The following is a 17,882-nucleotide window of genomic DNA, read 5'->3' on the forward strand; positions in this document are numbered from 1 at the left end:
CACCATCTGCACCGGTAGCACCAGCTGGCTAGTCTAAGAATCCAGACCTTGCTGCCAACACTGCAGAGGCAGTGCGTGCGATGTTCGCCACTTCCACCATGCCTAGATATGACGATTATGAGATACAGTTAGCTGGTCCTGAGGGAGATGATATTGCCGGAGACACTAAGATGTCCAAGGATCCATAGGAAGTTTTCTTTACCCTCTCTTATTTCACTGTTATTTTGCTAAGCATTGGGGACAATGCTTACTTTTATTTGGGGGGTGGGGGATTGAGTTTATTTGATACATTGATACATTTTGGATACATCTGGACTGTAATAATTTGATGATTCTCTTTTTTTCTTATTTGTATTTATCTATCTTTAGTAGTTATTGTTTATTAGCTTCTTTATTTTTCCATTTTAGTTCTTGTTTTGTTAAGTAGCTTCTTTTTATGCTTTCGTAGATAATAAGCCTTTGGTTTTATTTACACCACGATTCTTTCCAAAGGTAATTTTTATGCGAATCGGGTGACTCGTCCCAACGATGGATAGCGTGACAACCTTCTTAAAGGAATAAGTTTGTTTTTGTGTTTAGGTAATAGTAGTAGTTGTAGTAGTAGTAGTAGTAGTAGTAGTAGTAGTAATGAATAAAAAGACCTAATCAAGTCATTCTCGAAGAGTTAATCATGCTTCATTTGGTACCAACAAACTTAACTACGTGCTCATAGTTAGAGACAAGGTTTTTGAAAGAAATAGCTCTAGTTAGTAACTTTGAGACTCTTGAGTAAACTTTGGCAATCATCGAGTGGCTTATTGGACCATAATAATCTTTAAACTTGAATGTGGTTCTTGTAGGCTCTCGATTCTATCCTTTTTTACAATCTAGTTACGTGAGGAGTGAGATGAATTGTTGCTAGTCCAAGTATCCGTGTGAATGGTCTAGAACTTGCCCCGAATGTGCTTCAAGACGAAATCCTAAGTTTTTCTTGGTTTGAGAAGTGATTGTAGGCTTTTCTTGGCCCATTTGAGCTTTCTATTTCCAACCAATGTCGTTATTCCTAGTCAACCCCCTTTGAGCCTCTAACCTTTTTCATTTGATAATCATGTTACCTTTACCCGTTTTGTCGTGATCCTCTCTTGGCACCCGAACTTTCCTTAATAATCTTGTGAAATAAGTGGCTTAAAGCATAAGTTTGGGGGAGAGATGAGGAATTTGAAAAAGGTATCAAGGCACAGAAAGAGAAAAGAAATGATCTCTATGAAAAGAGAAGGCAGGAAAAAAAAGAACAAAAATAAAATGCAAAAAAGAGAATAAGTGGAAGGGTTGATGGATTCAAAATGAGGTAATGATACCTAACATGAGCATCAAAGGGATAAAAAGAATGAAATAAACAAGAAAGAGTGAAGTCAAGTCTCTCTAGCCCCCAGTAAAAAGAAAATGCCTCTAAGAATTGGTAAATGTGAGCCTAGAAATGAAAATATGGAGTACTTAAGGAAAGGTATAACCACTTATCCATATTGTATCCTACCCTAATCCAAAAGCCTTCATTACCACCCGAAAGAAGTCCTACTTTATTTCGAACCAAGTGATCTTATATTAGTAGTGATCTACATGAGGGGTAAGCCTATGGTACTTGAAGTCGTACTTGTGATATTTTCTTGTGAGAGAAGAGTAAATCTTTCATGAATATTAAAATTGAATGCTAACTTTTTAAGTGAGCTTGGCAAATGAAAAGTAGAGGAGTAAGAGTTTGGAGTCCACCATGACCTACATGATATAACAAGATTCATTGATGAGTAAAGTCAATTCGTGAAGCTCAAATGTCACAATAGAACTATATGTGCATGAATGTTTGACTTGTCACCTTGTTGATAGTGCATAAGTAGTGTGGGTAATTGTTGGTCCAAACTGAGTATGAATGGCTCATCTTTAACTCGCTGAAATGACCTTTAACTTTGAGGAGATGGAAACTAATTTATTTGCTTGAGGACAAGAAAGGACTTAAGTTTGATGGAGTTGATAAGTGTGGATTTTGACCACTTATTAGTACCTTTTTGCTTCTGTTTTAGTCCAAAAGTATTGAATTATGTTCCCAACACTAATAAAAGTGTGCAAATTACAGGAATGTTGGAAATTTGGGCTCTCATGAAGAAATCCGACTAAAAAGGAGTATTTCGACTCACAAGGCAAGAAGGAGCGCAACACACAAGAAGTGCGGTCCGCAGAGATATTTCTGCGGCTGCAGAAGAAAGTGCGGACCGCAAAATTCCCCTGCAGCAGAAGAATTGGTGAAAAAGCCCAACAAATTTTAAGTAGATGTGTGGCCATAGAACAAGGTCCGCACTGACAAATATTCAAAAGTTCAGAGAGTGTGCAACTGACCAAGACTTGAAGCCTTGCATGAAGTGCGGACCGTACAAGAATTATGCGGCCACAAAAGTTGACTTGCAGTCCCAGACCAAATTGTACGGCTGCAGAATCCACAAGTTCTTGCAAGCGGAAGCAATATGCGGACCGCACATGGAATTGTGCGGTCGCAGAACCTCCCGAGGGGCATGTTTGTCAGCGAATTTTAGGCCACTATAATTAGACGGGAATCACATATTTAGGTCAATTTTTGGAGTTTGAGCAGCTATAGCCGTTTTATTTTGCTATTTTAGGAAGTTTGTGACCATTTTCGGATTTAAATATCATATTTTATCATTTTAATCTTACATTATGAGTTTAATTAGTATTTCTTCTTTATTTTCTTCATTTTTCACTTTGAGTAACTAGACTTTTACTATGGTTGTGACCTAACCCTAGTATGTAAACCTTATGGGTATTTAATTTAATGCTTGTTTATGATTGAGTGTTGATTATTTAGTTGTGTTTATGCTTTAATTTTAGAATTAATGGTTGCAAATATTGATTTGTCCCTTTTTTACTTAGTCTTTACTTGAGAAATAGGGACCTAGTCTAAGAAAACTTGCCTAACAAGGAATTGGGTTACTTGAGTATTTGATTAGCTTAATTAAATGGTTTGAACTAGAGATAGGGAAAATCCGACTTGAGTTCATATCAACTAGTTAGCTTGATACCCATTTGGGCTTGAGAAAGCCAAATTGGGCAAAATCACTCTATGACCGAGAGGTATTGAGTGGGTAACTCAGAATTGAGAGCTATAATACACCCCAATCAATAAAATAAGCATTAACGTACTTAACCCATTAGGCGAACACCTAGGTGAAGGTCACAACCCTAGGCTTTTTAACCATTTGGTAAAAATAAAAAAATAATCATTCGCTTTCTAGTTTCTTCTCCTTAGTTTTTTATAATTATTAGTGACAATTTAGATGTAGAAAACAAAACCCTTTGTTTGGAAGTGTAATTTAGTTATTTCATTGGCTCTCACCACGTGTATACCCTAACACCCATATTAAACTCCATGTGGAATTCGACCCCGACTCTTGTTGGGTACTATTTTTCCAACGACCGTTTCCACTCACTATTGAGTGCAGATTGGACGTGGATCACTTGCTATGATACCAATTGAAGTTTTATACTTCAATACCACACAAGATGGGGTGATTTGTGGTGTTCAATTTTCCGCATGCACATATTATAGAAGGACCTGGTCCTTCTATGTGTTCCTTATACTATTGTTGCGGAATAATAAATGCAAAAAGTAAAGAACACAAGTATTTTTACGTGAAAAATACCTGACTCAAAAGGTGAAAAAATCACGACCTATTACCCAGTAGGATTTTTTCCAACACTTCACTAAATCACTGAGATAAAACAGTATTTATAAAACTCTTTGTAAACCTAAGGATTACCTCTAACCCTTTGTGGCAACCAACATCAGAATGTTGTGACAATTTCAAGTTAACTCTAACTTGAATACTACACTCAGAGTACCTAGTATAAGTGCTTCTAAAGAAAGTTGAAAGGTACAACTCAAAAGCCCTACTACACTTGAACTAGAATAAAAGACAGACACTTGGAACTGATTCTTTTATCTGGTTCATGTTGCTTCAGATTCGCACACGTGAATCACACAGGAAGTGCTTGCAAAACTCCTTGCTATTTTTCTCTCAACTCTCGTTTAACTTTAGAGTTTGTGCTTGCTTGTAAAATGAGAACATCCTGAAATATATAGAGTTAGTAGAATAGGAAATAACTAAAAGTCTAATGTTTTACTCTTCCTTGATGAAAGAGTTCTAGTTATCTTCAACTTCTAACTCTTCTTTTATCTAGGATAGAGTTCTCTTCGATTAAGGAGTCCTGCTCCTTATCAATTATATAGCTTTTTCGTTCAGGAAATATCAGGTATAACCGCTTAAGCTTAACTCCTTCACGTGCATGCCCTGCGCTCGAATCTGTCTGTGTCTATGTACACTTTATATGCACTTGGTTCATGCTTGAGTTCCTTTGTCAATCATCAAAACAATCTTACTTAGGCCAACAAGTTTGAAAATATCGCACCTAATATTTTTTTTTTTACTAGAATGCAAACTCATAAAAATATTGATCATAGGTCACAACTTAAATATATTGAGATTGAATAAGAGTTTACTGTGAATAAAATACAAACAAATTATGTTTGCTCGTCGTTGTAATACGTGCCTTTTGGGGTTCTTGATTAAAAAGGTTGGAAAACGATCACCCATGTTTCAGGTTTCTTTCTTTTAACACTAGTGGGGTCATGTGACATAATTTCAATTTTATGAGTTCGTAATTTTAGAACGACAACTTCACGTGCTAATAGTATTTGAGTTTTAAACTTAATATTTGTATATATTTAATGAATTTTTTAACATAAATATACTATTTTAGTAAAAGTTAATGAATTTAGCCGAATCCATAGCTGGACTTCTAGCTCCGCTGATGGCCAGGTTACTCTTTACATATTTCCGTGTCTATGTTATAATTGGCATGGTGGGGTTGGCCGCTTCTATAATAAACAACTTGTGTGTTTGGTGTTATTTTCGTTAGGGAGTGTTTTTTGTTTTAATATAAAAAAAATCGGTGCGAATTCAAATTTAATTGGATCCAAATACGAGTATGAAAAACAAAAAAAAACTTGTGAAGCTCCGGTCCGAAGAATCAATATAATTGATTACTTGACAAAAGAATAATTTTGTTGACCATACAAATCTCCTTTACTCCCATGCTTTGTCATTCTCTTGCTACAACTTTTTATAACTACTAGTAGTCTTTTTGGGGGTCTGAGGAAGATTTCTTTGATTACCCTTTTTGATTTTGCCACATTGAGAGTTGACATAAAAAATTATGGCTGAACGGGAAGGTGGCATTCATAGTTTCTTTTTTATTTACATTGGGATGTGTTGGGGTTGGTGGTGGTGGTGGTGGTGGTGGTGGGGTGGGGAAATATTTAGATATATATGGGCCCCTTAGAATACTCACTAATTCAAAATATGTATACTCGACAATATCGTAGATACTTGTAATGTATGCGATTTAACGTAAATATAATACGTAGTTGTTTTGAAGCTGGTTCTTGACGGCTTGTTCATATTGTCGATCTCATATCTAGATTAATTTGAAGGGTTATTGTACATTGATAACCTGTGTAAAACTAGTTTACTACAAAATACGTTGAAACATGCTCATCTAGGCGAAAAGCTTAAATAGAACAATGCGGATAGTGATATTTCATATAATTGATTCAATCAACAAAGGACGTGATGCAGCGGATGCAGCGGATGTGGCTGCCCTTCCCTTGATCAGAGGTTTTAGGTTCGAGTCATGGGTGTGGAAAAATCCTTAGTAGGGAGCGCTTGCCCTTGAATGAGGCCCTACGCGGCACGAATCCGAATATAGTCAGGTTTCAATACAGGTACCAAATACCGGGTGAAAAATCAAAAAAACTAACTGATTTTAATAATTTGCTTGGAATTAAGGTGATGTTAGGGTGTTGTTGTTGGAAATTGTTTGTTATATTCTTGAATAGAATGGGAAGTCAACATTCTCAATGTTTTTAAAGCATGTAATAATAAGGGTCAAAGGAGTGGAAAACTGATCAAGTTGAGGATTTTGTGATGTGGTTGATGAGTATGTTTCAATCTTGCATGGCAACAAGGCCAATGTCACTTGTCAGCTTGTGAAGACAATAAAGACACTTCCCTTGGGCAGATCTAGAACTTTCATTAAATATTTATAAATATTTTATTAGTATTAATTTATGAATATCGTACAATGTGTGAACTTTCAATAAATATTTGCGTGAAATTTTATTAAATATTTTATTATGAACCTAATTTTTATTGTTGTATTAATTTGAGAACGTTGTAGAAACTCATAATCTTGGATCTCGACCACCCACCTCTCTCCTTAATTTGCCATTATTAATTTCCTCTTGAATTAATCCAGAAATGTAGGCTTGTTTACCTCCTAGAATAACACAAAAGATTAATATAATTGTGCTTAATTTGGAGGTTTCCACAAGTCTTTCGGTTTCTAAAAAGACTCCAACAACACTTTTTGCAAACTGATAAATTGTTCAAAAATATTTGACTTTTTAGAAAAAATGGCAACTTGACGCACGAAATCTCGCATTGATGTAGGGTACGAGGAAGAACCGCAATTCAAGGGAATGAAATATAGGCATCATACTACTCAAGTATCAATAATTAATTCAAAGATTTGAAGGCAATTTTACCATTGATCCAAAGTTTTGATTCAAAATATATAAGAAGTCATCAATTACCTCCTTTTTCAAACTTACTCGTGGTGTGTTAATTAAGTAAGGCGTTTAAAGAAAGATAAAAGGGTAATTGATCAGACAAATACTTTTATGATTAAAGGCTATTAAAGGAGTGTGAAAAAGTACATTAAAAGACATATAACATAAACCTGAGCTAGTATAATTTTAAACTCATTCTTAATGCAAATTAAAAGATCCTCCACCAAAAGGGAAAGGACTAGAATTTCATTAAAGGTAATCTGGAAATCATTTTGTTTTCCTTTTAGGAAAGATGGAGAAAGTAATGTTATTTGAAGACTGAGGCATGTTCAAGGAACCATAATTGAGCATATATATATATATATATACAGCTCTATTTGTTTCTAAATTGTCTTTAGATAATTTTCCTCTATCTAAAGATGATTAACAATATTATGCTAGTTATACTTGTATTCTCAAAAGAACTTCTGTCGCTCCATCCCTGCGGGGCAGAAAACCCGTTGATGTCTTAGTTGTGCTACCGGAGGCTCTCAGATCAGCAAGCATAGAGAACATATCCCAGAAAATCAAGAGATATTAGCCTAACAAGATTCAATTGTCAAGAAAATGAAATGGTCATGGTCATTCGTCAATATGAAAATATGATAAGTGTAGAAATTAACAAAACAAAAAAAATGCAAGTAATGTGTATCTTGTTTACTCACTAGATTTAATGGAATCCCTCCTAGAGAGAAGCCAGCCAAATCCAATACCAAACAAGGGCAGTTTGATGCATTAAACTCTCATCGTGCATAGTTCTTTAAAAGGACCGAACCATGTCGGATTTTTTGTATGCAAGTTTACTTGGTATTTCTGCAAGAGGTTATTTTCATAGCTTGACCAACCCGCGAAGAGACAAAAAGTTAACAAAGGTAGCATGATGCACTAAAATCTCATCGTGTACAGCTAATAATTTGGTCCTTTTTTTTTCTCCTTTCTGATTAAGAGCTAGACTAGATAAGCTTCTGTAAAGGAAAATTTTTTATGTACATATACTCATGTTTGAATCAAAAGGAAGAAATGTTTAGAAAAAACAAGAATGGAGAGCAAAAAACTAGAAATAACAAATATTTTTTGCTCAAAAGGAAGCATAACATCGCCAATAATTTGAATGTATATAAAATTGAATCTCAGGAAGTACAATTACATGAAACATAATATTTTCTTAGAGGCTAACCAAAACTTGATATGTAAAGTAAACTTCTTTGACTATCTGAATAACTCGAGGAAATTCCAGCATATTTTAGCAATTGTCTGATCTATACTATATTAAAAGCACGAAAGCCCCTAGCGAAATGTCGTTTGTCTTTTTTTACCCTTAAAAAATAGAGTTTGCGGTAAACAAAATAGTCATTTAATTATTATCTTAATATTTAAGACTTCTTACCATTTCTTTTAAGTTAAGGAGCCCTTTTTTTCCTTTGGTAGCATAATATTTTACTTAACCAAAAATAGAATTCTAAATAAACTTTGCCTTTATGAACAATTTCAATACAAATATAACTACTATCAACTCGACAAAAATTTACTGTATATTTCTTACCGCCTTATAGTCATAATGGGATTCATAGAGCTATTGTTGAGTCCAAATCAAAATCTAACATGTAAACTATTATAAGTATTTTTAGTGCAAGTTAAAGTTGGCCTCCGACCAAATCGTCGCTACTTATGCGTTCTTTGGTCAGGTTCGTAAAGTTTGAATCTTTATTTTATTATCTTTGTTTGTTTTGTATTTTTCGTTTTCCTGTGTTATGGTATAAAAGCTGAATTTTGTCTATGTGAAGCTCTTGTATATCTTTCATATACAACTTTTGTGACTACCAAGTATTGATATGTGAAAACGTCTTGATTATGGAATCGATTTGTTGGTTGATTTTCTATTATTTATGATCTATTAAATTTATTAACGCTTATATGTTCTCCAGATTATTTGGAGCACTAGAGTGAAGATAGCATGAGTACCTTTTTTTCTTTTTCTTTCTTAAATGTGTATTGTTATGAAAATATTATATTGTAGATATCCATTCATTACTCCGCTATAGATAATCTTCCTGAAAAAGATTATCCATTTAGTACTCTGTTGAAGTTTATCTACAAGCAGCTGATGCAGGCAGGTTGCAAGCAACTCAATGAAATGATTTGCAGCAGCTTCTTATTAAACAGGCAGGTTGCAAGCAGCTCATGCAGACAGTTTACAAGCAGCTAAAGAAAAGCCTTGCAGCTGCTTCCCGAAAAGCCTCGCAGCTGCTTGCTTTCTTCTATAAATAGAGGAGTTTTCAGTTCATCATGAACATAAGTTTGAAAGTTGAATAAAATATCAATTTCCCTCTATACTTGTCTTCGGTTTATTTCTTTTATAGTCTTTATTTTATAACACGTTATCAGCACGAGACTCTGCCATTTTGAGCACTTACATCGAATTTAATTTCTATTTCAGTGTTCATCTCCGATGTAAGGCGACACTCTTATGTCCGTGGTCGGATCTTGTTCATTCCGAGCATCATAAGGCAAATTATATCCTTGAGGTGATGAGTTTTTCTTCTTGGCAGTAGTGATGTAGATATCACTAACATATGGAGTGGCCAAATTTGTGTAATTTAATTTGAGCCTTTTGCTTATATTTTAATATCTTTATCATCGCTTGCTTGGTTATATGTTACGTATACAGTACCTATTTTGGTATTTGTTTTCATCCTTATTATCTTAATAAAGGATTACAAAGTGGATAATATTGTTAGATCCACTTAAACTCCAGTAGAGTTTGCAAGAAATATACAATCACCAGAAGTAGTTATATTTCGTATATTATTTGTAACTAAATTTTGTTAACCACCAGAAGTGGTATATGCCTATGACCACCAGAAGTGATAATTTAGGCTTTCTATGGTTACAATTAAAGATAAGCTAGAGAAATATTCTCTATATTACATGCACGCCTCGATTTGCTCATGAAGTAGTAAATATTTTAAAAGAGGTTGAAGCATCACAATTTGATGTGATTAATGCGCGTTCAGATAATTATGTTCGTTTGCCTGAAGGATGAGAATTTTTGATAAATATTAATCTATTCCCTGAAATGAATGTGATAATATTAATAAAGTCGTAAATATGAACGCGCTCTTGTTGTAAATATATTACAATTCACCTCCAGAAGAGTTAATATGATTGAGAGAATATATACTCAATATTTTTTATTTTAAATTTGCCCCTGAAGAAGTAATACAATTGAAATTTCCTCCTGAAGTAAGAAAATATTTTGAAGCAGTGTCTTTATGTGCTAAAACAAAATAATAAGCTATTCAAAGTTATTTTTGAAGCACATTTTCATTCCCTGGAGTGAATGAAGAAATACCACAACTCACCTCCTGAAGAGGTAGAATAATAAAGGATATAAATATTATTTTTGTGGCATAAAGATCATTGTCGCACGTACCTGTTGTACGTAAAACATCTTGGATATTTTTATTAAGTATTATTCTAAGGCAAAAGCATTCTTGTAAAATAATTTCTACTACAACCACATTAATATATTATGGTTAGTTATTGAGTTCCCTGAAGGAAATAACAACTCGTATATCTGTATGATTATGGTCAAAATATATGTTGTAGTAAACCCGAAGTTTACTAATACATATAACTATCATACTGAGACTACAAATGATTGAAAGATTGAAAATCTTCATGTTTCCACAATCATATGGGGTAAATATATATGTGAGAAGTTACCTACCTTATTCTTCAAATTTGTACTACATCATGTATCACAGTATACCAGAAGTTTACTAATGCAAAAGCAGTCACAGTAAATCAGAAATTTACTGATACAAAAGTAGCCACAGTAAATCCGAAGTTTACTGATGCAAAAGTTTATGCCATAGTAAACCATAAGTTTACTTAGAGATAGCACATGCCATGATATACTTGAAATTTTTATTTGCCATTTTTAAATGAGCTATTTGAGAATTCAGATAAGCATATACTGAAGAACTAGAAGATTCTTCAAGAATTCTCTTGTATTATTTGTTCTCATAATAACTTGATTATACCAGTTAAAGTTGGGACTAAAATTTCCGAATTCTGGAATATATAAAAGGTGAATATGAGCCCATTTACCTATCATGTAAACCACTTATAGATGCATATATAAGATGGTTACATGTATGTTTATTGTCAACTTGCAGTTTGGTATTTGAAATTATCTTTCTCAATTAAGAGCATAATTTTCAGATTATGAAATCAAGATAGTTCATCTTGATGATGCTGGTTTATATCAAAGCTAGTTTAGCATCGAATACCTCCTATTAATGGCTAAACTATTGCTTATGAGAACAAAGCCTCATGTGTTGGTCTAAGATTTTCTAAATTGCATACATCAGCACTTGTATGCATCCGACCAACAAAATATTATAAGTTCTCCCCTCACAATTGGTTTAGGATCAGAAATCAAATATTTTTACTATCTAATAACTTTTGATGTGTTGTATATGATTAATTTCTCTACCACAATGCACAAATATAGGTTCCCCAAAGAAGATTGGGGATATGTGTTAGTTTTTTTAACATTTAAGGGATGGAATAAACAGCTGAAAAATATGCTATATGAATCGAATTATCATTAATATGATCCTCACTTAGAAGATAATTCAAGTCAAATGCCAGAAGCATTTGTTGATCCAAAATTAAATATTATATTTCAGCTACAAATACTCCTATTAAAATTAAAGTCCCTGGAGGATAAAGTTTACTGCACGCATGAAGCGTAGTAAACCGATCGGTTCCAAAGGTAATAATCCTTGAAAATGATAGGAGCAAATGATCAAAATGATCACAATGAGGAGGAAATGAGCTCTAGAAGAGCCCACGACATAACATTTCATGAAACTCCAGAAGAAGTTCAGGTACCTGAAAATAAAAAAAGTGATGAGATCTCAACAGGTTATGTCACTTGCGAACTGATGCAAAATAATCGTCGATGATATATTTGATATAATATAGTTCACAATATTGTAAAAGATTGTGAGGATCAGACCTGTAGTCCAGATACCTGAAGATGTCATGCCATCTAAATGCAAGGCATAACCTATATGACTCATTTGATTAAGTCTATATGAAGATCCCTGAAGGATTTAAAATGCCTGAAGCATATAGTTCAAAGCATCATGAAATGCATTTAATCAGAGTACAAAGATCTTTGTATGGTTTAAATCCATCTAGGCGCATGTGATATAATCTCCTTACTGAATTGATGAATGAAGATTATGTAAATGAAGACATTTGTTCATGTATTTTTACAAAGAAAACAACATCATAGTTTGTTATACTTGTTATTTATGTTAATGGCATAAATATCATAGGAACTCGAGAAGATCTCCAAAGTGAAAAACTTTGTCTTAGTCTGCAAATTGAATATTTAGCAGACGAGATCTTTATCCATCAATCTGTCTATACAGAAAAGGTCTTAAAACGCTTTTACATGGACAAAGTACACCCATTAAGTATACCAAATGGGTGTTCGATCACTTAAAGTGAATAAGGATCCGTTCTGACCTCCAGAAGAGGATGAGGAACTCCTTGGTCCTGAAATACTATATCTCAGTGCAATTGGTGCACTTATGTATCTTGTTAATGCTAACAAAGGTGGTGCAGATCATATTGGTTATGCAGATGCAGGTTATTTATCTGATCCACATAAAGCTCGATCTCAAACCGGATATGTGTTTACATATGGAGGTCCTGTCATATCATGGCGCTCCACAAAGCAATCTATTGTTGCTACTTCTTCAAATCATGCTGAGATAATAGCTATTCATGAAGCAAGTAGGGAATACGTATGGATGAGATTAATAATTTATTTTATTCGAGAAAAATGTGGTTTGGAATATGAAAAAAGACCCACTTATACGAAGACAATGCTGCATGCATAGCCCAATTGAAGGGAAGATTTATAAAAGGAGATAGAACGAAGCACATTTTACTAAAATTATTCTACACACACGATCTTCAGAAAAATGGTGACATCGATATGCAACAAATCCATTCAAGTGACAATCCAGCAAATTTGTTCACTTTGCCAACTTCAACTTTTGAGAAGATGGTTTACAAGATTGGAATGCGGAGACTCAAATATTTAGAACAAGATTTTCATCAGGGGGAGTGAAATACGCGTTGTACCCTTTTTCCCTTACTAAGGTTTTTCCCACAGGGTTTTTTTTATAAGGTTTTTAACGAGACAACTAGTTATGCGTATTACTAAATATGTGTACTCTTTTTCCTTCACTAGGATTTTTTTCTATGGGATTTTTCCTAGTAAGGTTTTAATGAGGCACATTATCTTTTAATGAACATCTAAGGGGGAGTGTTATGAAAATATTATATTGTGGATGTCCATTCATTACTCCGCTATAGATAATCTTCCTGAAGAAGATTATCCATTTAGTACTCTGTTGAATTTTATCTACAAGCAGCTGATACAGGCAGGTTGCAAGCAACTCAATGAAATAATTTGCAGCAACTTCTTATTAAACAAGCAGGTTGCAAGCAGCTCATGCAAACAACTTACAAGCAACTAAAGAAAAGCCTAGCAGTTGCTTCCTGAAAAGCCTCGCAGCTGCTTCCTTTCTTCTATAAATAGAGGAGTTTTCAGTTCATTATGAACATAAGTTTGAAACTTGAATAAAATATCAATTTCTCTCTATACTTGTCTTCAGTTTATTTTTTTTATAGTCTTTATTTTATAACATGTATGAATTATTCTGTGTGTTCTTCTATTTTTTTTTTGTAATAACTAAGGAATTTTTTAATTCTATATGTCCTGCTTAATTTGTGTATCCTATAACTCGAGCAAAGGTCTGGTCAAAAGATAGGATCAATTATTAATTTTCCTTCGTAAATATACTATATAGACTAAATTGATAAGAAAACAGTAATTGATCATGAAATCTTTAAGGGACTTGAAAATTCTTGGAGTACTTTTAGTTGTATTCATCTAATTTTTTCCCATATAAACCAAGAAGTGAAGTTCATATTGATTCATCCATATTCATCGTGGCAACGGTTTTATTTGAAGCTTGATTATATTTTATTTTGGGCGAAATAAAATGAGTCATATTAAAACTTTTAGTTATGTTTTTCATACCTTGTTACCATTTTTTTAGCTTATATATAACTTGTTTTCTTAGACGTTTGGAAAAAATAAACTTGAACTATCCCACATGTATTTAATCATTAGTTTTTAACAATCTGTTCTTTGTGTGCAACACATAGTATCAGAAGATTTTGTATGTAGGTAGATTAGACTATGGATGCTTTGTACATATGCAGTAAGAGACTATGGAAATCGAAGAGGACTATAAAACATGTTCAAAATGTTATGTATTTGTTTGTTCATAGATTATGTGTTGTCGTTGAGTGTCTTTCTATCGGGGGCGGCTCGTCCATAAAGCGGGTAAAACAACTGCTTTAGGCCCCACATTTATGGAGGCCCCATTTTTTTTTACACCTAATAAGTTATATATAAATTTAAAATAAATTTTATGTGAAGTGAAAATGTTTGATTTTTTTATTTAACAAATAAAGAGATAAAGGATTTGCAACTGCTTTGATTTCTGCCAAGAAAATTGCATTTAAAATTAATATCGAACTCAAATTTCATAAGAAGCGTGTAATATATAGGAAGAAACAATTTGAGGAGAATATTAATAGTGAAATCTCAAAATCTCTCGAAAAATCCTTTAGAGTTGATTACTTTTTATACATACTCCTTCTGGTCCATAATAAATGACATTTTAACCTTTGTTGTGCCCCTTAAGAAAATACTCACTCCTAGAACAAAAATATATTTTGAATGAATTATCCTTAATTAAAATTTATATATTGTTAACTTAAAACATTGAGATATGTAAATAAGGGCAAATTTTATAAAAATAAAGTTAATTCATTCTCGATTATATAAAAGGATACTTATTTTGGACTAAAATAAAAGCCAAAAAATTACTTATTATGGACCGGAGAGAGAGTAGACAGGATTATTTTTTCACTTTAAAATAGATTTGAACAATTAGAGACATATGAAAATATTTTTGGTTTTCTATTTAGCGGTAAAAACTGAGATCACTAGTTGATGGAAATTTGAAAAATATTGCCTTCATCTTGAAAGCTCCTTAAATCATAATAATCAACCTGATATTGATAGTTTAGATTTATTTTCTGAATCAAAAATATTAAGAAAAATAGTACAGTTAGAAGATAACAATTTAATTGATATACTCAATCAAATAAAAAGGTTTGATTATTTTCCAAATGCCTATATTATTTATAGAATAATGTTAATAACTCCTATCACCGTTGCTTCGGCGAAAAAAAGTATTTCAAAATTAAAATTGATAAAACTTTACCTAAGATCAACAATGTCTCAAAGATATTAAATGAATTAGCTATATTGTCAATTGAGAAAGACTTATTAGGAGAAATTGATTATAAAAAGTTAATAATAACTTTGCATCTAAAAAAGATAGAAAAATAGACTTCAAATAAAAATAAAATATTTTTTATTAATAAAAAAGTTAAGGCCCCTCATAAAGCTTGCCTTTAGTCCACGAAATTGGTTGGGCCGCCCCTCCTTTCTATTTTCCCGGCAGAAGATTCGACATGTGAAGACCCAAAATATTATTTTTAAATTTAATAAGTAATTCTGTATTCTAAGATCTCAAAAAGTACCATTTATCATTCCTCGACTTGCGTGCACAGTCCGTACAATTTTCTGGAAAGTGTTTATGTGAAAAATGGATTAAAATGTGAAATAGAGCTTTAAAACTCAACTGAATTGACTTTGGTCAATATTTTGAGCAAACGGACCCGGATCAGTATTTTGATAATTCCGGTGGGTCCGTATCGTGATTTGGGACTTGCACGTATGCCCGGAATCGAATTCCGAGGTCCCTAACCCGAGATATGAAATTTTGATGAAAAATTAAAAGATTGAAAGCTTAATGATTTTTAAGAAATTACTGATGTTGGATTTATTAATCTCGGGTTCGTATTTTAGTTTCAGAGCCCGTTATAGGACCACTATAATATTTATGACTTGTCTGTCAAATTTGGTGAGAATCGGAGTTGATTTGACGTGATTCGGACGTCCGGTTGTGAAAATATAAGTTTTAAAGTTTTCTTGAAAACTTTCTTCGATTTGATATTCAATTCGTAGTTCTATATGTTATTTTGGCGATTTGATCACGCGAGCAAGTTCGTATAATGTTTTAGGACTTGGGTGCATGTTTGGTTTGGAGTCCCGAGGGCTCGGGTGAGTTTCGAATAAGCTACAGGATGATTTTGAACTTAGAAAATCTGGTTTTTGAGCTTCTGCTGTCACCTGGTGCATTGTGCCATTCCTGCGATCGCGAAGAGAAAATTTTAAGCCGTGAGTTTTATTCTTCGTGTTCGCAAAGATAGGCACGCGAACGCGAAATGCTAGCTCCCAGTGCACTGCGAACGCGAGCTCAAAGCTGTGATCGCATAAACCTGCACACAATCACGTAAGGCTGAGAAATTGTTCTCTGCGATAGCATGGCCTTATACGCGATCGCGTAGTGTTAAAAAAACCTGGAAAAATTTTGTTCTACGCGATCGCGAACGAATTTTCGCGATCGCGATGAATAAAAATCTGAAAAACACAACTTAAGTCCTAGAAATGGGGTTTCGACCCATTTTCAATTTTTTAGCTCGGGTAAGGTGATTCTTGGGCGATTTTCACGGAAAAATATTGGGGTAAGTGTTACTTATCCTATATTGATTATATTTCATGATTTCATACTCATTTATATCATGGAAAAAATCAGATTTTTATAAAATCTTCCAAAAAATAAAAATTTAAGATTTGAAGGTCCATTTGACATTGGAATTTGATAAATTTTGTATCGTTGGACTCGTATCGGAACAGGTGTTCGGATTTCGTAAGTTTTTTCGAGATTTAAGGCGTGAGTCCCACTGTCGAATATTTTAATAAATTTCAAATTTTTATCCGAAAAATTAGTAAATTCATATGGAATTAATTCCTATGATTCATATTGAGTATATTGAATTGTTTATGAATAGATTTGAAAATTTTGGAGACAAATTTAAAAGGAAAAGTTGTGGTCGAGTAACTGATTGGAATTTGCAAAGCGAGGTAAGTGTAGTGGTTAACCTTGACTTGAGGGAATAGAACCCTTAAACTATTTGTTATGTGAAATGCATGTGAACGACGTATAGGTGAGGTGACGAGTGTCTATACGTCGTAAATTTAATTGTTTGCATAATTACTTGCAAAATCATAAATTATTTTAAATCATGAATTAATTATTATAATGATTGTTTCTCTCATATTCTTTGTCAAATAGTAATTCTTGAATTCTTGCATTAATTGTTATATAATATTTGAATTATGTGTCTGAATTGTTATTTGACATTTAGCTTATTAAATATTAAACTGCCTATTTTCTCCCTGATTTCCATAATAATTTGCTATTTGTCATTGTTTGTTTCATAATTAAATCATAATTATTGTATGCTTGTTGTCTTATTATTTTATATTAATTGTTGCATTTATTGGGGAAATTTCTTCTATAAGAATTGGTAAATGGATATATTGGAGGATCGGGTTGCACGCCGTAATAAAATTGATTGAAATGGATATATTGGAGGATCAGGTTGCACGCCGCAACAGACTTATTAAAAGTCCATATTGGGGGATCAGGTTGCACGCCACAACAAACTTATTAAAAGGTCCATATTGGAGGATCGGGTTGCACGCCGCAACAGACTTATTAAAAGTCAACATTTGGGGGATCCGATTGCACGTCGCAATAGACTTATTTAAAAGTCAATATATATACTTGGTTAAAAATAATTATATGAGAGGATTGAAAATGAATATATTGTGAGAGCGGGTTGCACGCTGCAACAGAATTGAATGTGAATATATTGTGAGAGCGGGTTGCACGCTGCAGTAGAATTGAATGTGAATATATTTTGAGAGTGGGTTGCACGCTGCAACAGAATTTATGGAAATGATAAATGGATATGGCTGATGAATTGGCTTCAATTATTATAAATGAGTTACCTGATTTATTTCTATTATTGTTGTTGTAACTAATATTGTGTACAAGTAATGTAAGTGACCCGCCTTAGCCTTGTC

This window comes from Nicotiana tomentosiformis, chromosome 6 (genome assembly GCF_000390325.3).
Source record: "Nicotiana tomentosiformis chromosome 6, ASM39032v3, whole genome shotgun sequence".
In the NCBI taxonomy this organism is placed as follows: Eukaryota; Viridiplantae; Streptophyta; class Magnoliopsida; order Solanales; family Solanaceae; genus Nicotiana; species Nicotiana tomentosiformis.